General features: G+C 31.4%; 1 long non-coding RNA gene across 1 annotated transcript; it reads left to right on the plus strand.

Moving 5' to 3' along the window:
* LOC140941467 (uncharacterized) lies at positions 1-27,354 on the plus strand. Its single transcript, XR_012166467.1, has 2 exons — positions 1-94; positions 26,948-27,354. It is a non-coding gene; the product is annotated as an uncharacterized lncRNA (long non-coding RNA).

Genomic DNA, 27,354 nt, shown 5'->3' on the forward strand with positions numbered 1-27,354 from the left:
GGCTTTTTCGATAAAGGATGCCATCAGTTTCGCATGTTTCATGGAGGCGTTCAGGGACTGCCGACATATATTTCTGTTACTCATCAGTGATTGGGTAAGCACAAATAAAATATAAATATTGCCAATTCTTTTTATAGAAATCATGCTTCAGTACGTTTTATTGATAAATTGCCGCATTGACTGAAATGTTTTTCTCTCATACTCTCTCGTCAACGATCATGCTAAACATGATCAAGACAGACTTTTAATCCGGTGACAGATTTTACACATGGGCAGCCAACGACTATTTTCTGTAAAATATCTGTTCGGAGAAGCAATTATTAGCTATAATTTTCTATTGCTTGAGGACGGCTAAAAATGTCTAGATGACCGTTCCATTCATGTACAATTTTCGAAACTTATCTTATAAATTCCCTACGATTTTCTGAAGCTTCATTTTTCACATTTCACTTTGTTTTTTCGTAGAAAAGGAAACCTAAAATTTTCGGATTTAAAACTGTGATTGAGATAGGAATCAGAAAAATTCTCAATTTCGTAAAGCGATAAATAGCATCGAAAAATTTATACTGAAAACCTTGAAATTTCGAAAAGTCCCCTAGGATGACCGAACAGATACAAATTTTATAGCGCCGCTTGTACTGTATTTCTAGACATCTAAAACTACTCTGGATGGCCTAAAAAGTGTTTTCAACAAATTTAGGAGGAAATCGTCGTTGAGTGCCCCTGTTTACAGAACAAACATCGCGTTTGAGTTACAACTTTTCAGTACGTTTTATTGATAAATTGCCCTCATTTTTTGACATAATGCCGAGATAAACTTTACAAGATCCATCAGCTACTAGTACCCCTCAATTCAAGACAACAGCTGCAGTGTATGCTGATTTCAAACTCGCCGGCTACTCTTAAACGATTCAGCATTCCGTTTAAAATTTATGCATCTCGATTTGTTCTTCTTTTAATATGTCGTCGATAATTCCAAGACAGCATTTCTGGATGTGCTCAACAGATATTATCAAGAGAATCCCATTATGGCTCTTGATATTATTGAAAGGGCAAAGTCTCTAGGGTCGAATCCACAGAATCTACTTGAAAACCCAAAAGGTGTGGTTGTTATCAACAGAATTCTTCTAGTAGAGGCAAAGGTTTAGATAAAAATTACCTTACTTAGTATACATAACAAGCTACTTATATATTAGGCCATAGAAAAGAGACCGTGAACTGTTCAATGGTCATTCTGTGCATTAACGACAACAGGCCTACTGTATTGCGTTTGGGTTGCTTCGATTAAAAACAATTTCCACAGAAGCAACATTCTTTTGAACAGATCAAAAAGCTGAGAATCAGAACCACGATTTATTTTGCGTGTGCTTTGCAGTCCGCAATTTCATGCTTGGGAAGCAGCCGTAGACTATAGACCTCGAAAGTTGATCCACGTAGAGAGAATATTGGCTAAATTAACGGTAAGAAAAAATAGAGCTCACCTTCGGCCAGTTTTGATTACCTTCTGTGATACTTCATATGGAGAGATTCCGTTAGCGAGTATTTCATGACAAAAACTCTATTTGGGAGCTAGATTTCATTTTCTGCGCTCAGGAAAGGTTAAACTTTACAATACTGAAATTGCTAGGAAAATAAGGTTGAACGAAGAAAAAGATTATATGTCTACTGGTAATCCCTCGCTGGTCACTCATTCAGCCGGACTTTTAGCAACTCTGCTAGTATTAAAACAGTCTAAGGTTGTAAGAATACTCGTCTGGTTTACAATTTGCCTGAAGGAAAGCTTCAAAGCCTCAAAGCAATAAGGATCGACACATCGCTAATAATAACATATAGGACCTATTTTAAGTTTTTTTTATCAGACAGTGAAATGGTGCTGTTTAAAGTACAATGGCAAATTATACTGTTCACGGGTTTTATAAGTAAAAAAAAAAAAACTCCCTAAAACACCACAATAACATCAAATGTTAGGAAAATTTGGGGTTACCTTAGTGAACTGTCTATAACTTCCCATTAAAATTCTGGTGAAAAAAAAAAAGAGACAAAACCAGCTCAAGACCTTGAATTTCGTGAAAAACGAACATTTATTTTAAGGTGACTCGACCCAGTTTTTTTGGGAGGGTACCATCCTACTTTGAAGCTCTCTGGTATCCCCACCCTTACTTTTATCGTAAGTCTAACACATAGAATGGATAACATATAGATCAATCTACAATATAACATAAAATTTTTGGCGATCGGAGTAAATGTCACGTGGTTATAATGCCACGCCCCTTTGAGGTCTGAGTCGAAAATCTGCTGTTGCCGGCATTTTTTCGTGAAAATCTCTCGGCTACACATAGTGCGCATTAGTGCCTTGCGCTGAACAGAGTTTCACCAAAATCGCAAAGACCCAATTCCAGAAATTCAGCGGTTTCCAAATTTAGGTCATAATTTATGCGAAAATGATAAGCAAACTTTACACGGATTATATCTAATAAACTATGAGATTCATCTCTGTATTTTGGGCATCCTTATAACAGATGGGTCCTTGCAAGTCAGCAAAACGCTTTAGGGCCTTGTAAATGCGCGCGATTTCGAGCAAAGCAAACATATAGAAATTATAGTTTTCGCTATTTGTTGACGTTTGTCAGCGTTTAAGAGTCAATCTCACGAAAAAAGCATTTTCTTAAAAATTCGTAGTTTTTTTTCCTTCAAATTTTTTCAGGGTCACAATTGATTAACTAACTACCCGGACTCTGAATTTATGGTCATTGAAAAACTGTGACATTACCTTCTATAAGCCCAAACTTGAGTAAACATTGAAGATTTTTAGCGTTTTGGCTGAGTTTGTGCTTTGGGAGTTGTCTATTGTTTCTAGTCTGTCATGATACAGCATTCTTGTTCAGCACGCGTGCAATGACCGCGCTTGGCTGACTTATATATGATAATTTTGGTACAGTGAGACAGGCCATCGCGTGATACATAGAGGTTTAACTCACAATTTTTAATCAATTCTCGTGCTTCTTGTGCCTTTGCAAAAAAATCAAGAAGTGCTACACACTAAATCTACTTACTATTAAAAAAATATCATTTTTTTATAGGTTTAATGCAAGCCAATAATTAAACCAACTCGTGACGGGAATCCCTTCCATTTTCTTATACTAAATTATCATATCTCGGTGAGCAGTCGGAAGTCAGCCAAGCGTGGTCATTGCACGCGTACTGAACAAGAATGCTGTATAATGACAGACTAGAAACAATAGACAACTCCCAAAGCACAAACTCAGCCAAAACGCTAAAAATCTTCAATGTTTACTCAAGTTTGGGCTTATAGAAGGTAATGTCACAGTTTTTCAATGACCATGAAATTCAGAGTCCGGGTAGTTAGTTAATCAATTGTGACCCTGAAAAAATTTGAAGGAAAAAAAACTACGAATTTTTAAGAAAATGCTTTTTTCGTGAGATTGACTCTTAAACGCTGACAAACGTCAACAAATAGCGAAAACTATAATTTCTATATGTTTGCTTTGCTCGAAATCGCGCGCATTTACAAGGCCCTAAAGCGTTTTGCTGACTTGCAAGGACCCATCTGTTATAAGGATGCCCAAAATACAGAGATGAATCTCATAGTTTATTAGATATAATCCGTGTAAAGTTTGCTTATCATTTTCGCATAAATTATGACCTAAATTTGGAAACCGCTGAATTTCTGGAATTGGGTCTTTGCGATTTTGGTGAAACTCTGTTCAGCGCAAGGCACTAATGCGCACTATGTGTAGCCGAGAGATTTTCACGAAAAAATGCCGGCAACAGCAGATTTTCGACTCAGACCTCAAAGGGGCGTGGCATTATAACCACGTGACATTTACTCCGATCGCCAAAAATTTTATGTTATATAAATTCTATGTGTTAGACTTACGATAAAAGTAAAGGTGGGGATACCAGAGAGCTTCAAAGTAGGATGGTACCCCCTAAAAAAAACTGGGTCGAGTCACCTTAAGTGCATTAATTTGCTCGCCTGGCTTTAATCGAGATTTTTCAAGCAAGGATTTTTTTATATTTGAAACGTTCAATAATCGTGGTCGCACATACTTATCTTCCTGTTCGCTGTTATTCCACTAGGTTGTTCAAGATCAGTAAATGTGGCAGTCGGTCAGCACATGCCACTGTGCTCACACAACAAGAAAAATTTCGTTACAATTAATTCAAAAAGTGATCTTTTATGCCTCGTCTCCAACTTCACACAAAACAGAACACCACAAGACTTGTGCAGTTGGAGTTCAACGCACGCTTTCCTCAGTTCGTAACTTGTTTTGCGTTTTTCTTGTACCCTCAAGATGAAAGAAGGAAATCTATTTGTTTGGTGTCTACTTTTTCTGTCCGCGGTATCGTCCACCGCTTTCGCTAAGGTAAGATAAATCAGCGCACAGAATTGACTTTTCTTAAACTAGGCAAAAAAGAGCGAAGAACGAATCTGATTGAAAGACGGTTTAATTTGTTGAGTCTGTTAGTCATAAAGGCTTATAAAACGTAGCGGCGAGATTTTTCCATGCATCAGCGTAAGTGGAAATGACAATTTCATATTTGAAATACTTTTGAGATTAGGGCTACGCGTCGAGCTTTTATTTTCTTAAATGTATATTTTTAAAAGAGAGTTTAAAAAAAAGCGTGCAAATTATAATTGGCTCTCCTGTCTTTGCGCAAGTCTGTCCACGAAAGGATTTATTACAAAACGCACAACTCTTGTGCTAATGTCACTTCTCCAAGAGAGAACAAGGGAGAGTGATGACTCTAAGAATCTATAAAAGGCAGATGATTGGCTGAGCTTCTTCTATACTTAATGTCAATCATTTATTACTGACCTGAACACAAATTTTGCTCAAAATGAGTGCAAGATACAAGTGAATATACTATTATTTTTGAACATTTACGTAACACAGAACTCAAACACGTGCTTGCAAGGATCCCCTGGCCTCCCCGGACGTAACGGAGTCAATGGACATAACGGGTTACCAGGCCGCGACGGCCGAGATGGTGCTAAAGGTGAAAAGGGCGTGGCAGGTACACCAGGATCACGTGGTGAAAAGGGAGAAATGGGAGCAAGCGGAACAGACACTGATCACCGGAACAGGAAACAGTGCGCATGGAAGAGTGGAAACAGTCGTGATATTGGACTGATCAAGGCTTGTTAATTTATTTGTGATCAAAGCTATAATAGTTCAGTTAGCATAACAAATACTCGTCATATAAAAATATCATTCCAACCACTGCAGTAGTTATAGAAATGGTTTTTGCGGGCCACATTTCAGATCAAAAAAAATTGCAACAAATTGGGTACTTTTACCCACTTTCAAATAACCCAAATATCAATAAAATTCCTGTATATGCAAGCCAATACAGAAAAGAATATTTATTTATTAGAGGGATTCTGATTAATTATAAGTTAAGTATTTACGTTTTATAATATAAGCTTAATATTATAAGACGTCATGTCTAACCAAGCAAATGGTTTTAAAGGTTCTCAACCTTTTATAACAGATAAAAAATTTCAGAATTTGTCTTTGGATGAAATAAGACATATAATAAAAGAAGAAAGAGAAGAACTTAAGAAAGATTATAAGGAATTAGGAGAAAGAAGAAAATTAATTAAACAGTATAATAAATTAAAAGAAGCTAGAGAAAAAGTAAGAAAAGGAATTGATATAAAAAAAGAAAGGAAGAAAAAAGTAAAAAAAGAAAGTAAAAAGAAAAAGATAAAATCATTTGAAGAGTATTTTGAGGAATGTATAAAAACTAAAGAGATACCGCCAGATACTCCTTCTTATTTACGTGAAGCTCTTGAGAGAGCTATTAAGGAATACGATCAAGGACTTATTAAAGAAAAATCATCTTTGGAAAACTTTGCTAACAAATATGTTATTAAAGGAGAACCTGGATTAATTCCAGTTGATTTTTTAAATAAAATTTATAGTACTTTAGAAGAATTTTAACATATCATAGAAACATAAAATTTAATATGCTTTTGGTTTGTTTAATGGAACAGCAAATACTTAGTAAAGATAAAGGAGTTGTAGGATTGAATCAAAGTAAGGCTTACTTCACATCAGGAATTCGAAAAAATTTAAAGTCAACAGAAGTAAATGAATTAATTAATCTTTGTTATAAAAATATTCTTAACGATATAGATGCTTATCAAGAAAATGGAAGTGGATGGTATTTTCTTGAAGTAGTTCAACTTGAAATTCATACTGTTGAGTTTAACCCATCTAAGGGATCATCTTACATTACTCTTCCAGATTGGATATCAAACAAAAAAGCAATTGTTAATATTCAAAACAAAGATGAGAAATGCTTTCTTTGGTGTATACTTAGATATCTTCATCCAAAAGAATTTCATGAAGAAAGACTAAAAGATTTAGAGAAGTATGAAAATTCTCTTAATACTAAAGGAATTACTTTCCCTATGAAATTAAAAGACATTACAAAATTTGAAAAACTTAATCCAGAACTTCCAGGAATAAATGTTTTTTCAGCTGATAATTATATTTTTTATCCTTTGAGAATGGCAGAGAGAGATTGTTTAAATACTATTGATTTATTTTTGTACGAAGAAGATGGAGTTTCACATTACACACTAATCAAAAATTTTCATCGTTTGATTAAGTCTCAAAAAACTAAGAGTAAGAATGGTTCAATATTTATTTGTAAAAGATGTTTTACACATTACACTAAAGAAGAATTATTACAAAAACATATCTTATACTGTTCAAATAATGAAACAGTTTCTGTAAAAATGCCAGAAGAAGGTACAATGCTATATTTCAAAAATTATGAAAAACAACTTCCAATTCCTTTTGTAGTTTATGCAGATTTTGAATGCTTTACTAAACCAATAAATACTTGTATTCCTAATCCAAAAGAATCTTATAGTTACAACTATTAAAAGCATGAACCATCAGGATTTTGTTTTTACATTAAAGGGATAGACCCTAATATATCATTTAAACCAATTATTTACACAAAGACTAATGATAGTGATAATGTAGCTGAGATATTTGTTAACAAACTTGCAGAAGTAACAAATAGTATATATAATGATTTTTATTGCCGTCCAAAACCACTTAGATTAAATAAAGAGGAACAAAAATCATTTGATAAAGCGGAAATTTGTCATATTTGTAGTAAAGAATTAAAAAAAGATAAAGTAAGAGATCATTGTCATTTTACTGGAAAGTATCGTGGAGCAGCTCATAGCAAGTGTAATCTTATGTGTAAAAAACCAAGAATACTACCAGTTATATTTCACAATCTTCAAAGTTATGATGCTCATTTGTTTATAAAACAACTTGCTTGTTTACCAGGTGAGTTAAATTGTATTCCATCTACGGAAGAAAAATATATTTCCTTTTCAAAAAAGATTAAGGTTGGTGAGTATAAAGATAAATATACTGGAATGATTTTACCAATAAATTTTGAAATAAGATTTATAGATTCATTCAAGTTTCTTCAAACATCACTTGCCAATCTTGTTTCAAATTTACAACCAGATGATTTCCATAATACAAAAAAAAATATTTAAAAAGGATGTAAAATTATTAACTCGTAATGGAGTTTATCCGTATGACTATGTTTCATCACTCGAAAAATTATCTGAAACACAACTTCCACCAAAAGAGGAATTTTATTCAAAACTGAATGATGAAGATATAAGTGATGATGATTATCAACACGCTATTAATGTTTGGAATAATTTTAAATGTAAAACAATTAGAGATTACCACAATCTTTACCTAAAGACTGATGTTCTACTTTTAGCAGATGTATTTGAAAACTTTAGAAAAACTTGCCTCAAACATTACAACCTAGATCCAGCTCATTATTACACATCTCCTGGACTAGCTTGGGATGCATGTCTCAAAGAGACAGGTCACAAATTACAGTTATTACATGATTATGATATCTTGACAATATCTTGATGCAAATAATCTATACGGTTGGGCAATGTCACAACAACTTCCTACACATGGATTCAGTTGGATGAGAAATATTACAAAAGAAAAAGTAATGGATATTTTAGATAAAGCAAATCATAGTATGTCAAATCGTGGGAGAAAAGGATATATATTTGAAGTAGATTTGGAATATCCTAAAAAGCTATGGAAATCACATAATGGCTATCCTCTAGTACCTGAAAAGATGATTGTTAATGGTGTTGAAAAACTTATATGTCATTTTAAACCCCGAAAAAACTATGTTGTACATTATCGTAATCTTAGACAATATCTTGAGATGGGAATGAGGCTTACTGCTGTTCACAGAGGAATATCATTTTATCAAAGTTCTTGGATGGAACCTTACATAAGAAAAAACACAGAACTTCGAAAAACAGCAGCTAACAGTTTTGAGAAAGACTTTTTCAAATTGATGAATAATTCAGAATTTGGAAAAACAATAGAAAACATAAGGAAAAGACAGAATATAATTCTTATTGATGATCGTAAAAAAGCTGTAAAATTAACAAGTAGACCAAACTTTGATAGAGCAACAATATTTGATCGTAATCTTATTGCAGTTCATATGAAGCGTACAGAAGTGTATTTTAACAAACCAGTATATGTTGGTCAAGCAATTCTAGATTTATCAAAAACATTAATGTTTGATTTTCATTACAATTATATCAAAAAGAAATACAAAAACAAAGCTGAGTTAATGTTTACAGATACTGACTCACTTTTATACCAAATTCATACAGATGATTTTTATCGCGATATATCCTGTGATATATTAGAGAAGTTTGACACATCTGATTATCCTCCAGATCATGAATCTGGAATACCAACAGGAGTTAACAAAAAAGTAATAGGGATGTTTAAAGATGAAATAGCTGGTAGACAGATTACAAAATTTGTTGGCCTTCGTCCAAAACTTTATACTTTCAAGATAGAGGATGGAAGTTTAACCAAGAAGTGTAAAAGTGTAAAGAAGAATGTTGTAAAAAAGGGAATAGAATTTGAAAATTATGTTGAGTGTTTATTTACTGGTGAAAAGCAAATGAGAACTATGAAAATTATAAGAAGTGAAAATCATGACATTTACTCAAAGGAAGTAAATAAAATAGCTTTGAGTAATGAAGATGATAAAAGAAAGGTCTTAGAGGATAAAGTAGAAACTCTTGCTTTAAGATAATAAGATATAAATAATAAATGACATATACAGAAGATCAAATAAAAAAATATCTAGAAATATTACATAATTATAATAAAAAACCAGTGGATGTGAGTAGAAAATTTAGATGTAGAAATTGTCAAAGTGATAGTTTCTTAGTTGAATCTGGTTATAACATTTGCGATTCCTGTGGGATAACTAATGGTCATGTTCTTGGTTATTTTGACTTGAAAGAATACGATCGATTTCATTTTCGAAAGAAGAGTATTTATCAGAGAAAGTATCACTATGAAAAAAAGGTTGATCAAGTTTCAAGAAGACTACATCTAACTGAGGATGAAAAGTATAAATTATATAGTAAACTAATGGCAATAGACAATCATGTCATGGAAATACTAAACAAAAAATACTCTAGAAAGAGAATGATAAGTATTTTTTATTTAATCAAAAAACTTTTGGAAGAGATGGGTTGTGAAAAGTACAAACTAGTTTATCTTAAGATTTCTCCTCAAACTATGGAGAATTATGAAAAGTGGTGGGATAGTTTAAACAATTTAGAATATGGTTGATTGATTTATTAATTTTTATATTTTAAAAAAAATATAAAATTTAATCTTCTAAATAAGTATATCCACTTTCAAATACTCTAAAAATATCTAAAAATGCCTTTGTTTTAAAATATAGATCTTCATCTATTTCCATATCTAATTTTAATTTATTAAGAGTTTGATATATTCCTTCTGTATCGATACCCTCATCTTCCATAGCACTTTTTACAAGTTTTGAATCATATTCAAATTTAATATTTTTTTCAAGATTTGAACTATTTTCATCAATTTTCAATAAATCATCTATGAATGGTTTAATTCATACTTCTCTTTTTTCTTTTATTATTTTATACTGTCTGTGTAACGTATTAATATGATTTAAAGCAAGATTTTCTAGGAATTCTTTTTGTACTTCTTTCATTTCTTTAAATGCTGCGAGTATATACTCATCATATAAAATTTCAAACATTTCATTTAGTAATTCTCTAGCAAGACGTTTTACATCTTTTTGTCTAATAATAACAGCTGCCATTTTATTTATAGATTATTTTAATCCTTTATGAAAAATCCAGTAAATTATTCCTGTTAGATAACCTAATACTTCACTATTTATTGGAGATTCAAATGTGTATACGCATCCTCTTCCGATTTTGTAATGTTTGTGAAAAGATTTAAAAGCTCTGTAAAACATTAGATGATTATTTAGAATAGGATTATTAGATTTAATAGATCTATCTTCTATTCTATAAATTATTTTTTCTATATTTATATTTTCTTTAAAATAGACTTCGTATAAATATCTATAAATGAGTGATGTTTTTATAAGATTTTCAGGATAGGGAAGATGATTATGTAAAGGATAGTAATAGTTAACATAATTAACAATTGTGTTTAGCATTTTATATTATTACTTATAATAAAAATTTTTATTTAATTTAAATAGAAAAATTAATTAAAGGTATAGATAATATAAAATAATAGTAATGGGAACTAAACTTCTTTCTCTCAATGATTTTTTATCTAATTTTTCTACAGAAGAAAGAGAAGATATTATAAAAATATATAATCTCTATACAATAAAATATGAAAAGAATAAAGAAAAAGATAATGAATTTAGAGTAGGAAAAGTAAAATATTTTAATCAATACAATATAAATTTAAATACTTTACTTTTTTTATTTATCTATGGTAAAACAGGAAAAACAAATGAAGACGTGGTTTCTCGATTAAAAAGAGAACCAGAAGTAGAAATGATTAAACTTATGTTAAAATTATTATAATTATATTTGATTAAATATATGATAATGTTAAAATTATACATGAAATTAGTGAACTACCAGATAAATCAAGATTGAATTATAAATTTAAAATGTATAACTTTTTTTCATATACAAATGTTAATGGAGCGTTATAAAAAAATATGTATATTAGATTAAATACGCATTTGAGTATTTAATCTATTAGTAAAAAGTCTAAGATTCTTTTAAAGATTTTTTTTGATTTTTTCTTGTATCAGATATGCTATCCAAACAATATTTAATAGATCTTAGATTACTAATATCATATTTTATTTTTTTACATTTAATAAACAAATCTTTATCAAGAGAATCTTTTCTAAAACTTAAACAAAAATTACTATAAATTTCAGCTTTTTCTATTAAAAATTTATAATCATTTTCAAGTAAAGATTCAACTTCTTTACAAATTTCTCTAGCTTCTACAGCCAAAGTTGATTCGTAAGAACTAATTAATTGTTCTTCAAATTTTTCAAATTGATCCATTTTATTACTAGTAATTTAATCTTTAAACCTTTATATTAAATTTTTCATTATACCTACTAGCAAATCTATCAGCTATAGGAGACTGATCAATTATCATTTCATCTATTAGTTTCATACGATCAACAAAATCTTCTTTATTCCACTCATCACCTCGAAGAGCTGCACGAAGTTCAACTAGTACTTTTTCATAAGTAGTAAATGCAATCCTTGACATTTCAATTTTTCTCTTATAATTTTTTTTCTTTCCAATTCCCGCCACAACAACTCCAGCACCATTTACAACACCTAGAACAACAGGGTTTAGTGTAATCCCGCCAGCAATAGTTCCTATTGCTACCAGGCATATTCCAGAGATTGTAAACACCTCATCAAGAAATTTGTAACTCTTATAACACCTTTTGTAACACCAGTATTTCTTGTGATAGTGACTATAAAAGTCTTTTAGGGTTTTAATGTCTGAGTATGACAGAGATTTATCTATGTGATTAAATTCAAAGATATCCTTCATTTATATTTATACTATATAAGATCCATTTAACTTTTCCTGTAAAATTATTTTTTTGAATTCTTCAGAGTCAGTGTCGTAAAAGTTTGGTGAGTACAAAATTTTTTCTAATATTCCATCTTGATTTAAAAACTCAAATTTTTGATTACTTGAGTAATATGCTAGTGGTGCAACTAATTCTGAGCTGTAGTCACTTATATTAAATTTGTAGTATTTGAATTAATACTTTCTGTTAAAAAAAAAACTACTTTTTTTCCATTAAAATTACTTGGAATAGGTATACTTCTTCTTGTATTTTTAATATTTAAGTTTAGTGTATTATTTGAATTAAGATAAAATAAATTAAATAAAAGTTGATTACTGTTATTATCTTTTTTACTTATGCTAAAATTTCTATTTCTCCAAAGAATAAAAACAAGACATAAAGTATAACTTGTTTGGCCAGTAGCAGATGAATAAGTAATAGTATAACCATTAATATTTAATCCGTCTTTTCTTATGTTGTCTATTGTTTTATTTGAAAAGGAAATATTTCTTGCAGAATTACCTGTAATAGAAGAAATTGAATTAAAACTAACATCAGATGATTGTTTATTTATCACGTAACTATCCGCATTTGTAAAATCAAAAACTTCTTCAAAATATTTTCTATAAATATTGTTTTTAGTAAAAGGAATAATTTATTTTACCATAGCAACTGTGGCAGCGCTATTGTTACTGTTTCTATCGAGATTAATATTTAGTATTTTTTTATTATTTGTGTTAATGTCAACATTATACTTAACTTCTGTTGGTAGAATGTCAAAAGCAGTGTGATAGTCGTAAACTTTATCAGGGTCAATATTGTTAAATTTACCCATAATACCATAAGTAATTATATAACAACCTAAAAACTGTACCGGATACAAAGCCAGGTCATTTTTATCGTTAGGAATATTAACCAAAATGTGAAGAAAGAATTTGTTACTAACTAATAACTTTCGAAAATTAACTATTATTCTGTGATAGTACATAGTTTGTGTTTTACTTAATGAATCAGTATAACCAAAGGATAATTTTCTTTTATGATTATAATTATGAAAATTACCTTTAGAAGGATCTAAGTCTGCTATTTTTTTTATCGTATAACTATTTCCCCCATCTATTTCATCTGTCCATTGGGATGCGCTTGACATTAAGTAAGCAAACTCATTTTTGTAATGACTTGGTTGAACTGCATTGTGATGAACTAGTTTGTCAACATAATCTTTGTTTGCTGCTTCATTACTTTCGGTTGGATTACTTAAATTTATTATTTTATTACTTCCAAGATTAAGATTGCCAGTCACTGAAACAGTACCATCTTTTTCCAAATAATCACTTAAATCTGGACTTCCACTATTATCATCAACATATTTTTTTGTTGCAGCATCAGAGTTATCTGTTGGTGTTTTAACATTTTTTATTTTATTTGAATTCATATTTAGATCCCCAAACATTGGTATTATTCCATTAATTCTTAAATAATTTGAATTTGCGTAAATTAATGTAGTTGGTTGATTATTACCATTTGGCATTGGAAGATTTAATATTCTATTATTATTCATATCTATATTTCCACTCATCTTTTTTGATCCATCTAATTTAAAAAAGGAACTGTCATTAACTTTATTTGCTGCAACTGTATCATCAACATATTTTTTGGTTGATGCATCTGTGTTTGATGTTGGTGTTGAGAGACCAACTATTTTTTTGCTTCTAAGATTTAAGTTACCAGTCATTGCAACAGTACCATCTTTTTTCAAATAATTACTCATAGCTGTATTATTTAATAAAAGCGTATCATCTACATATTTTTTGTTTGCAGCATCTGTGATGTTTGTTGGTAAATCTAAGTTAATTATTTTCTTGTTATTCATGTTTAGATGATTAGACATACTATTTGTTCCAGTAACATGAAGATATTTTAAATCTGTGAAAGCTAATGGTGTTGGTTGTTTGGGACCCGTTGGAGCTGGTATATTATATATTCGTTTGTTGTCCATATCTAGATTTCCAGTCATTTTTCTTGTTCCATCTAGTTTTAAAAAGGCACTATCATCAAATGATCCACTAGATTATCATCGACATACTTTTTTGTAGCAGCATCAGTATTATCACTAGGTGCGCCAACATTTCTTAGTTTTTTATTTATCATATCATAATCCCCACTTGAAGTGAGATTAAATCCAACTCCTGGAGCACCCTGAATTCCTCTAGCAAAAGGATGATCAAGAGATTGTTCGTTAAATATACCCATTTTTATTATTAGGCTAGATTACCAGTAAAGTTTTTTGCAATACGTTTTCTTGGTTTATCAACATATAAAAATGAATACGGTTTTTTAGTTGCTGCGCGGTAATCTTCTTTATTAACTCCTAACTCAGATGATATTCTGTTGGCTTCCATCGATGATGGAAATTCATATAAACAGTAATGAGAACAATTCAGCCGAATGTCCTTTGGTGTTTTATAAAACGACTGACTGAGATACACCACCGAACAATTCTTATGTCGTCCTTGAATGAAATAATCAATCAGCTGTCTCTGGTTGCGATCACAAACGTAGTCATCGAATATCACAAGTTTTTGATTGTCTTCATAATCCATTTCTGAAACTGGAGTTATTTCATCATTACTAACATGAAGTATTTCATATCCCACTTTATGACTTAAATCTCTCATTTTTTGAATTAGCTTTTGATACTTATCCTGTTCTAGATTACGCGCGTAAAGATAAATCTCATCATAGTGCAGTAGTGGTTTAATTAACATATGGTACAACAAATTAGTTTTACCACATCCACTGTTTCCACAGATTAACATCGTAAATGTGTTTGATGGCATGTAAGGAAATAACTGTTTATATTTTTTATCTGGATTGTCATTGGTATCATAGTTTGGTATTTCCATTTATCTAATGATTAAATAAAATGGATATTGAAGAAGCCAAAAAATTTGCAAGAGATAAAATTGAAGCTGATTCTTTAACTAAACAGGTGAGAGATGTAATAAAAATAACAAAATGGCAAAAACAAGATGTTCGGGAAGGATTTAAAGAAACATTTAAACCACTTATTAAATCTCAAGATAGTATTAAAAAAAGTATTGATGAGCAGCAAAACGCAACTATAGCACAACTTAAAGCTAATCAACTTGCATTAACATCAGGATTGGAAAAATTAATGAAACTAATTTAAGATTGGCTGAAATGAGAGAATTACCAGCTTTGGAAGGTGATTATGAAGAACCAACAACATCTAAACCAAAATCACCTACACGTTATAACATTGAAAAAAATCTTGACAATGTTGATTTAGAAATATTAAAAATGATGGAATATCCAAGGCCAAATGATTTTTTTGATACTAACCCTGAAAGACTTAGAGAAATACTTGATGAAGTAAAAAATGATGTAAAAGTTTTTACAGGAGAAATAGCTGGTTTGAATAGAAAAAAACATAAAACAGAAGAAGATAAAGAAGAAATAGAAAGGATTAAAATGCAAAAAGATTTTCTACATAAATACAAAAACATTCTTAAACTTTATTTAGGTTCACTTGAGTATCAAATGGGAGAAGGAATGATTTACTTTAACAACCCGCATCAACTTCTAGACAGACTTGAATTACTCGGTGGTTCAATTCTTGCTGGTAATAATGGTGTAATACCTGAGTTTTCTCAAATAGCACATCTTCTCAATCAAATGAAAGTGATCTCAAAAAAACAACTAAATGATTTACTAAAAAACTATATATCTATTAAATAAAAATGGAAGAACGAGCTATACACGTTTCCTCTATAAACAGGGAAAAAAGAGGAACAAGCAGACCTGGTGATTTTACTATTAAGTTTAATCCATCTTTGAAACTTGACCCTGATAAATCCCACCAACTTGCTCTTGATCGACTATCCATGACTTACTCTTGGTACAACATTAGAAGTGATTATAAAAACAATAAAATCAAATATACTCACGATGGTTCCACCTGGCAAACAATTACTTTTACAGATGGAATGTATTCCTACTCAGATATTAATGATTACATTCATCAATATATGGATCAAAAAAATCATCACTCAACAGACTCAAGTGGGAAAAAAACTTATTCAATAAATCTAACTTTTATACTATCTACCTATAGAGTTCTCATATCAATTGATGACGATTATCAACTTGATCTGAGAGGAACAGAATTTGGAGACCTAATTGGATTTGAAAAGAAACTTATTACAAAAACAGAGTATGGAACAAAACTACCAAATATCACAAATTCAATTGATGTATTAAATATCAACACATCCGCAATAACTAATAGCATTGTAAACGGAATAAATACAAATACCATTGCTGTAATACCAACAGACAATCTCACAAGGTCTTTTCCATTTACGTTTGAACCTAAAAGAACTTTGTATTGTCCTTTATCATCATTTCACATTGATGAAATGAGAATCTATGTGACAGACTCACTTGGAAGACCAGTAAATTTTAACGGTATAGATTGGTTTATGACATTAATTCTTCATTCAATGTAATATAACTATTAAAATAAACTGATGCGACAATCAGAGTTTAAAATGAGACTTGACCCTGAATTGGGAAGATATACAAGACAACATATTTATGGAGAAGGAATGATGGATGTGTTTAAATCAGTTGGTAAAAAAATATTTGGAAAGACAATGAAAAAAGCTGCTAATAGGGGTGCCCAAAAAGCGGTAACAGCAGCTGCAACAAAAACTGGCGAACATGTAGGCAAAAAGGCTGGTGATAAAATAGTGCAATTGTTATCAAAAGAAAAGGCTGCACCCTCCAACAAAAAAGTTACTTTTAATAAAAATGTTGAATCAATTCCAAACAAAACAATCACTCAACAAGAGATAAATAAAAGAGTGAATGCCATTCTTAGTGGAAGTTCAACACGTAAGAAAAAATTATATAATTATTAAAATAAAATGAAGTCTTTTAGAAATCCAATATATTTAGAAAGATATGAAGATGTTGTTTTTAACCTGGAACAAACTTTAGCCACGCCTGGAAATAATGCTCATCAAACTAAAACAGGTCATAGATTTGTTGCTGATAACACAGGAGAAGCCACTCCTTTTGATTGGTATAACGCGCGATTTTCAGTAGATTTCAAAGTTAATCAGCTAGCTGCTGGAGCCGATATAGATGCAGATGGAGATCAAATTGGAATAGTAAATGGAAGTAGTTCTCTCATAGAAAAGTTATCTATCCTAGCAAATGGTAGAGATGTTTACAGTTGTAATTATGCTAATCATGTAGTAAATATTAAGAATGTTCTTGAGTATAATCCCTCTTATGCTGAGAGTGTTGCCACAAATGAATTTTACTATCTTGATACATCAAGAAATGCAGATAGAGTGAGGTACTCAACAAGAAATGTTCAGCACGTAAGAAATGCTGCTGATAATGGTGAGGAAAGAGCAAATTTAGTTGATGGAGATAGCAATACTTACAACAAAGGTTTTGCAATAAGAAAAGCACTATTAGGCGACTCAGCAACTGTACGATGTGAAATTCCTCTTAACAGATATTCTTTCTTTGAATCTTTAGAGGACAAACTTCTTCCAAATACAAAAATTGAGCTGAATGTAGAACTAGAATCGGATAACAATCTTATCTGGCGAGATGGAGGTAATGCTTGTAGAGTTATAATAACAAGATTTCAACTATTTGTTCCAAGAATAACATTTAACAAAAAAGGACAAGAAATATACTTGCAAAATTATCTCAAGCCCTACAAATGGGTGTATCTTAATGAAGTAGTAGAGCGATCAAATAACTCTCAACAGCAAACAGGTCATTTTAGAATTACAAATGCAATCTCAAAACCTCGCCATGTCTTTGTTTTTGGAATTAACACAGCCAATATTGAATCACAAACAGCAAATCCATTTTTATACAACACTTTTAATCTGCCAAATAATGCCAATATATCTCGCTGTTATCTCGAGGTTGGAAATGGAAATGAGTACCCTGATATTCACTTTAAACCAGCTACAGATCCAGCAAGAGTTTTCAGAGAAGTAATGGGTTATGTTTACGCAAATAACGACTTTCAAGGTGGAACACTACTTAATAGAACAAATTTTGGATCTTTGTTCCCTTTTGTTTACTTTGACTTGACAAAACAAAAATTGGATATCAAAGACGGTGTTACAAAATTATCTTTTCACTACGAACTATCTGCTAATCCAAACGCTGATTATAATTTATACGCTTTAATACTTCACGAACGAATGGCAGAAATCGAACAGCAAGGAGGAAAACTATTGCTACGTGCTTAGATTTAATATAATTCTATAAATAAATGACAACTTATATTGAATACGGTGTAACACTTACAGATGGACAAAAGTCAAAACTGGCTTCTGCAATATTAAATAAATCACCACTAACTCTTCGTTTAAAACATTCTCATCTTCGAGGTTCTGATGAGTTAATGTTAACAAAAAGACAAATTGCTAAAATAAAAAAATCCATTGCAAACGGAACAGGATCAGTTATAAAGATAAGTAAAACTCAAATCAGACGTTCTGTAAAACATGGTGGAAGCTTATTTTCATCACTAGCATCTCTTGGAGCAAGAGTAATACCTTACGCAATGAAAGGAATTTCAAAAGCTGTTCCTGCATTAGCAACTGGTGCTGCCACTGCACTTGGAGAAATTGGATTAAATAAAATATTTGGAAAAGGAATTACAATTCCCCCACAGTTTTTCCCACTATTACAACCTCTTGTAAGAGAATTTACCAAATCACAAATAAATCAAATTAACAAAGCTTATCAAACAGGTGGGCGATTAGTTATAAAACCAACTCGTAAACAAATAGAAGGAGGATTTCTTGGAACTCTTGCATCAATTGGAATTCCAATGGCAATTAGTTTAGTATCTAAGATGTTTGGATCTGGGCTTCAGGTTGATAGACGTGGATCATCTAATACAGCAAATGTTTACGTTCCACATCCTCCTCCTCCACCCACACATGGTGAAGGTTATCCTTATCACTTTCCACCACCCTTTATCGGTACATGGGAAAACCCAATTGGAATGGGAGTTAAAAAAAAAAAGTCCAAGGGCAAAGGTCTACTATTAGGAAAAAACAGTCCATTCAACTCAATTCCAATTCTCGGAACCATTTTGTAATCAAACCTCTATCCAACTTTGACCTTATGGAATGGATAAAAAGACTTGGTATTAAACATTTCAGAGGAATATTTAGTCGCGATGGACTACCTCATAAGATAAAAAAAGAATGTGGAATAATTAATCTAGATGATATAACAGGTCCTGGAACACATTGGGTTTGTTATAGAAATATAGACAATGTAGTTGAGTACTTTGATCCATTTGGACTGATAATGCCAAATGAAGCACAGGTGTATTTTCATACTTCTGGAAAACGAATAGTTTACTCAATGGATGAAATACAAAATCGCAATACTGTTCTATGTGGTTATTGGTGTTTATACTATCTGTTTGAGAGACAACGGGGTAATAGTATTCTAAATGTAATACATAATCCACATTTTGACAACGACAACAGTGATTTCATACAAGAGTATTTTGGAGGATAAAAATAATATTTAATAAATATTATTTTTTTATTCACTATCCGCTGGTGCATTCTTTAGTTTCTTAACACTCTCAACTTTTTTATTTAAATCTTTAACACTATCAACTATTTCATCAAATTTCGAATAAATATTAATAAGTCTAAAAAGTTTCTTCTTTTTATCACTACTTATTTTCAACCAAGAATAGTCCTCATCTCTGATTTTCCCCCACATCTCACATTCACCAGCCATTAGTATTCTAGAAAGATCATCATTTTTCTTTCTAATAGACTCAAACTCATTATTTATTTTTGTCCTTACTTCTTTTTCAAAATCCTTGAGTGTTTTTACATCCATATTTTTTTCTATCTCAGAAAAGAATTTAGTCTCCATTTATTATATAAATAGATAATTACCTTTTACAACTTTGTTGAGAGTACTTGATTTCTCACTTATTTCCATAATCAACTCAAATACTTTTATAAATCTAGTGTCATTTTCCAATCTAGCAAAATCAGCATATTCAAAACTCATGTTTAGGTTATTATATATCTTTTGAAGTTCACTTTTCAAAAAATTAGATCTAGTAGACATATTTATCTAAACATTATACTAAATGAAAGAATCATATTGTATTGTAGATAAAAGAGCAACTCCTTGCACAGAGCCAAGTGGTTACCAAACAGATAAAAGACGTAGAACTCAATTCTATTGTAGATGTGCAGTTTGCGGAAATAAAAAAGTTAGATATGTGAAAACTGGATCAGCTTCTCAAACTGGAAGTGGAAAAAAGAGAAAACGAAAATCAAAAAAGTAATCAGCCCGTCTGAAGGGGCGGGCGTCTTTGATACTGTAGTTGGCACAGCAGTTGATGGATTTGTTCATTACGGTTTACCTTGGATGGGTAAAAAAGCAGTTGAAATGGGAAGATATGGAGCAAGCGAGTTAATGAGAAATAAAAATCTTCAAAAGAAAGCTGTAAATTATGGGATTAATAAACTCACTCCATTTATTCAAAATTCTGTTGGATCAGCAATGGACCAGTTATCAACAAAAGTGAGACCAAAAAATAAATATAAAACTGATAGACCAGAATTAGATGGAAGAGGAATAGATATTCACAAGCAGATTGGTAAATTACCAAAACCAAAAGGTGGATGGACCTTACCAGGGCATAAATATACAGGTCCTTATAACGATCTCGAAAACCAAGTAAGATACAATCCGGAAACTGGTGAAATATTAGAAATTTACGATCAACCAACTGGACCAACTGATGCCGTGGCCATGCAACATGATGTTGATTATAGTGTTTGTGGTGACGACCGAAAGTGTAAAAATAAAGCTGACAGAAAAATGGTAAAATCGTTAGATGCTATTCCTTGGAAAGAAAGACAATGGGGGCGTACTTTGGCTAGAACAATAATTAATACTAAACAAAAACTTGGAATGGGAACAAAAAACGTAAAGCGGCATTGAGTAGTGATTGGTCTCAACAATTAGCCGACGAAGTTCACAAACCAATCACAAGAAACTTTCAAAAGAGATCAGTGGTTTCAAAGGGAATTGATGATATCTGGGCTGCTGATTTGGTTGAAATACAAAAGTTTAGTAAGTGGAATAAAGGGATTAAATATCTTCTAATGGTAATAGATGTTTTTAGCAAGTATGGATGGATTAGGGGATTGAAAGATAAGAAAACTGAAACTGTTAGTAAAGCATTTGATGACATATTCAAAAGTAAACGTAAACCAAAGATGTTATGGACAGATAAAGGTTCTGAGTTTATCAGTAAACATTTCAAAGAGTTTCTGAAAAGAGATGGAATCAAGTTGTATCACACTGAAAATGAAGAAAAATCAAGTGTTGTTGAGCGATGGAATAAAACAATGAAAAATAGAATGTGGAAGATGTTTACTGTAAATAACAACACTGTTTACTGGGATAAAATAGATAAACTGGTTAATGACTACAATACACCGTATTCACAAATGGCGGACACGCGGGAAAAAACTGGTGCCTAGTCATGAAAGCGAGACGTTGGAGGGTAAAAGAAAATTGCGAATGAAGACTTTCAGTGAACTTGCAGAGTGTTTAGCACGGATTCCACCTAAAATAACTTTGTATGGACGTCTTTTTAAATACAATGACGTGGGACGTCTTCTGCTTTTAATGTTTAGTACTGATTTGCTGTTTGCAATCAAAAGGGACGCGTATATCTTCAAGGAAACAGGATGATTTTGTAGGTTGCCGAAGCCTCAGAAGCTCGAAAATTGGGTGATGGCTGGAGAAAAGCGGCAAACATGTTGGCCCAAACTTCACGCTGAAACCGAATACGAAAGCCAGCTCACTGCAATTCTGTAAAACAGAAGTAAAAACAGATATTGGTGGCAAGAAAAAAAAGAAATAAGCGACGGATATATGGCCTACTTGTCAACGGAAGAGACCTCCGCCATTACTCAAAACAGGTCAAGTCGAGAGCGGGTGAAAGATTCATTCACGAGACTCATTCATTCATGTTAGTGTCATTTTATACATATCTATGTATGTCTGTATTTACAACTTCCTTTGGATGATATTAATTCCGTCGCTTTGGAGTGAATTGTTAGAGGTACGATGGCAGAGCTTAGCAAATTCAGTGCAAATATAAAATCTTTTGATTTCTTTGTCATTGCGAAATAAAATCATTTTATCAAAACTAGAAGCTCTAGTGTGTGAATCTTATGGCTTGTTATTTGCGAAGTCTCCTTTACGGCATTATCTCGGAGAGCTCTTGGTAAAAAAGTGGTATAAAGCTCACATTTTACTAGGTTAAACTTTTAAGGCAATGTTTGTGTCAGGACTGAACACGGCAAGCTTCTGTTTCGAATCATTAAATGCGAGTCTGGATCCGTTTAAGAAGACCATCATTTTATTTATTTATGTAATCTTCACTTTTAAAATATTATGGAACATGAAGTTAAAACTCTTAACAGCCAAAGATACGAAATAGGAAATTTACTCGCTGAAATCAAATGTGGCCGGCTTACCGAGTCTGCCGAGTAACAAGTTGAAATTTTGAGCGTACTCCACTCGATCGCTCCTGCATTTATACCAAAAAGATAGTTCTAATTGATGTCCTTCATTGATAAAGACCAGAGAATAATGTCCTGGCAAATAAACACCAAACATAACTTCATCGAAACCTCAGTCACCGCTTCGTTCCTGTCTTCCTTTTTTCCATCTCGATTTGAACTGTTTTGTTCAATGGCACACGTCTCTTACGTTAACAAGTAGGTCATTTAGTATCCATCGCTTATTTCTTTTTTCCTAGCCACCAAGATTTGCATTGTTTATATTCCTGTTTTACCGAATTGCAGTGAGCTGGCTTTCGAACTCGGTTTCAATGTGAAGTTTGGGTCAACATGTTTGCCGCTTTTCTCCAACCATCGCCCACTTGTCGAGCTTCTGATGCTTCGGAAACCTACAAAATCATCCTGTTTCTTTGAAGATATACGCGTCCCTTTTGATTGCAAACAGCAAATCAATACTAAACATTAAAAGTAGAAGACATCCCACGTAATTGTATTTAAAAAGAAGTCCTTACAAAGTTATTTTAGGTGGAATCCGTGCTAAACACTCTGCAAGTTCACTGAAAGTCTTCATTCGCAATTTTTGTTTACCCTCCAACGCCTCGCTTTCATGACTAGGCACCAGTTTTTTCCCGCGTGTCCGCCATTTGTGAATACGGTGTATAATGCGAGACACTCTAGCATTAAAATGACTCCTGTTGAAGCTAGTAAAAAGAAAAATGAAAATAAAGTTTGGACTAATTTATACAGTGATTTAATTTACTTGAAACCTGGTAAACCAAAGTTTGCAATTGGTGATCGTGTTAGAATTTCAAAATATAAGAGAAAAGTATTTGATAAAGGTTACACACCAAACTGGACAGAGGAGATATTTGTAATTAATAAAGTTGTTACAACAAAACCTGTTACATATAACATCGTTGATTTAATGGGAGAAGAAATTAAGGGTTCTTTTTATGAACAAGAATTACAGAAAGCAAAACAGCAAACATTTAGAATAGAAAAAATTATCAGAAGGGATAATAAAAAGAAAATGGCATTAGTAAAATGGAGTGGTTATCCTGATAAATTTAACTCATGGGTTAGTTCTAAGGATTTGGTTAATTTTTAATACAAATAATGTATTAAAAATAAAATCCTATAATTAATCACTTTCTTCAGCTTCGTTAAGAATTAAATCTTCAATATAATCATTCTCTTCAATATCACTATTTTCATCTTCTTCTTCAATTTTTAGTAAAGACTCTCTAGGTTTTAATGGTATTACAAAACACTCATGTACTTTTATTTGTAAAGATGTTACAGTCTTACTAATAAAGATTCCTTCAACAATCAAAGCCATTTTAACATTGCAGTACTGATCAATATATTTGAAAGGATTTAAATCCTTCTTTCCTTTTGTTTTAAATAGTGAAAGAATTTTCTAAGATTTTTCCGAATAAATAAGTTTTGCGTAAAGAACTGGTGCGGATGAGGGATCTATTCTTGTTTTCTTCTTTCCTTTTTTATCTGTATATTCTTCCTGTTTGTAATAAAATGGTGAAGATAAAGTTGATGCTAGATCTGCACCGTATTCATTCTCTAAATATTGCAGAGAGATTGTTGTTATATTATTAATAACATCAAAAAATGCACGCTCTTTAGTACTCGGCTCACTACCTTTAGCCCAAAGACATACTGGTATACTATAACCAACTAACTTGTTTGTTTCTTGGTTTTTCTTTTCATTTACTCCAAAAGAAAAAAGAACTGGAGTTTCAATTACAAGTGGTCCTTTCTTTCCATTTGAGTATTTAACTTTAATTGGAATACGTTTGTATTTGATTTTGCTATCTTTTACTTTGTACTCTTTAGGTTCATTAAAAACAATATTCTCTGGGGTTAAATTTTCGTAATTAGATAACTGCATTTTTATATATAAAATTTAATCCTTAAGCCATAATTTTATTTTAAAAAAACAAACGAGTATTTTTGTTTATCTTTTTTGGAAGTAGCTGTTTTACGGTAATTTCTTTTGTTACAAATATTAGAAATATCTTTACAATTTATTTCTAGCTCAATCGATGCTGCTTTAATACTTAAAAATATTTCTTTCTTACTAGATTTAACATTAATCGAAACAATTGGTTTATTTTTACTTTTCTCAATATTTTGCTGATGTGTTAATAATTGTAAATTTTTGATTCTGTTATCTATTTTTACTTCATTCTTATGATCAATTTCAAATCCCTCAGGAATATCTCCCTTAATTGCTTCAAAAACAAACCTATGTAGAAAATAAGTTTTTCGTCTCTTTTTATACTGTAAACCAAACTTGTAATACCCTGCGTGATTTTTCCCCATTTTTAATTTTCTTCCAGTTTTAACATTTATAACTTCCCCTTCCTTGGAAGCGGCATAATTAGTATACACTGGATGTTGATAATACTTTTTACAACCAATTAAAACTTTTTGCTGTGACATTTTAATAAAAAATCTTTAAATTCTTAAGCCCATTTTCAATTTTTATTTACTGCCAAAGAAGTCGTATTGACCAATAGTTACTCGATTCAGGATTAGTATAAGTTAACTCCCCCTGTTTATTTTTAATCTTTGTCGCTCTAGCAAGATATTTATCTCGTCGATCTTTATCTTTGTGAATAGTGCAGTCTGGATATTCTGGTGATCCAAAATGAACTTTCTTTCCACTTGAAAGTGTTGCCATGTATTTATTATTTTTTCGTGTTGAATAATCAAGCGATTCAGCACCTAGTTTTTTAGCATTTCGAATTAACTTTTTAAACTCTTTTCCACTAACAAGATATTTTTCATCTGGAACATAATCCGGATCCACATCATGTCTATAACCATCATCAACTATAAAATCTAAATCCTCTTTTGTAGGAGTAGTTTCTCTTGATCTTGGTTCCATTTTATTATTTTGATTAGATTATTTTTTTAATTATCATCATAATATATTTCATTATATAATTCTTCTTCCATTCTATTTATTTCTTCATGTCCAATTTCTTTTACTTGCTCTGGAGTATAAAGATGAGTAAACATTAAATATTTACAAAAAGGATCAATTGGCTCATCATCTGCAAAAGCTTTAATAACACCAACAATAACTCTTTTTGAAGTATCAACAAAAATATCTAAATAAGTATGAAGATAATTTGAAAAATACTTATCTTCTTCTAAAGAAATTTCAGGTTTAATTATACATCCAATATTTTTAAAAATATAATAATACCTTGCTAACTTTTTTACATATCTAATCTTATTCTCATCACCACTTTCTTTTATTTTTTTAATTGATTCTCTCATTACTCTAATTCTTTCCTTTTCTACAAAATTAACTTCAATTTTATATCCTTCATCTTCTAGTTCTTGTAATATATTTTCCATCTTTTTATATTAATTATTATACTTTTAAACTTAAATAGTCTTGTAACAAAAATGTTATAAGACTCTATTCACTATCACTCGATTCAAGAATCTTATTAAGTACTTCATCATCATAATCAGAAAAAACCTCATCTTCATCACTATCATAATCACTAACATAATCCCAAAAACTATTACTGTATTCATACTTAATTTTAAACTTACTAAAAAATAATTCAAATACATCACAAATACTAGCCATACCAGGATAAGGATCTATAAAAGTAATATCATCTTCGTTATAACAACATTTACAAAACCCTATATAATTATTAAAATCATCAAATTTGTTTTTAAGTTTAATTATGTATTTAACATCTTCACTTTTAATTTCAAAATTGCTGGTATCTTTTAATCTACCTCTTTCTTGTGTTAATAAGAATCTTTTGATAAACTTTACAACTCTTTTACATTTATTACTTTTAAATAAACCATTAGTTGCTTCATTAATGTTATCGTATAAATATTTTATTTCTTTATTTATTCCTCTAATAAATAGATATTCTTTTCTGTATTGGCTTGCATATACAGGAATTTTATTGATATTTGGGTCATTTGAAAGTGGGTAAAAGTACCCAATTTGTTGCAATTTTTTTTGATCTGAAATGTGGCCCGCAAAAACCATTTCTGTAACTACTCACTGCGCTTCACCTGCCTTTTTAGTTATTGCTGAACGTTGTCCATGCAGTGTTATATCCTCATAGGATAAAATTAGGTTATTTAAACGAAATGTAGGGTGTATGATGGGCTCCTGATAATGACAATTTCTTCCCTGAAAATAATTGTTCAGAACTAATTTGTTGTTGCAGGATTGTCAGTTCGCTAAAATCAAGGATGACACTGCCCTCCGTGTTGTTTACCAGGGAAACCTGTATTTGGGAGGGTGTGGCGGCTGCTGCAAGAGATGGTTCATCACTTTCAATGGAGCCGAGTGCAGTGGTCCCATGCCTATTGACGCAGTGCTGTGGATCCGAAATAAAGACGAAGACAACTACAGACCCGGGTTCATTGAGGGCTACTGTAACAACATACACAAGGGCAAAATCCGAGTTGGAATCAACATTGGAAATTGTGTAGGATATGGAAACTCCAATGGTTACACAGGCTGGAATTCAGTGTCCCGTTTGATCATTGAAGAAGTTCCTCGGTCCCGGTAACAAGTTGAAAAGCGTCACGTGATTATTAATGACGTAATTAAGGGCTCTAATAACATTTTCATGTAAAGCAGTTCAGCTTTGAAACCACAATAAACTCAACACGTGACTACTGA

Source organism: Porites lutea, chromosome 6, assembly GCF_958299795.1.
Source record: "Porites lutea chromosome 6, jaPorLute2.1, whole genome shotgun sequence".
Classification (NCBI taxonomy): Eukaryota; Metazoa; Cnidaria; class Anthozoa; order Scleractinia; family Poritidae; genus Porites; species Porites lutea.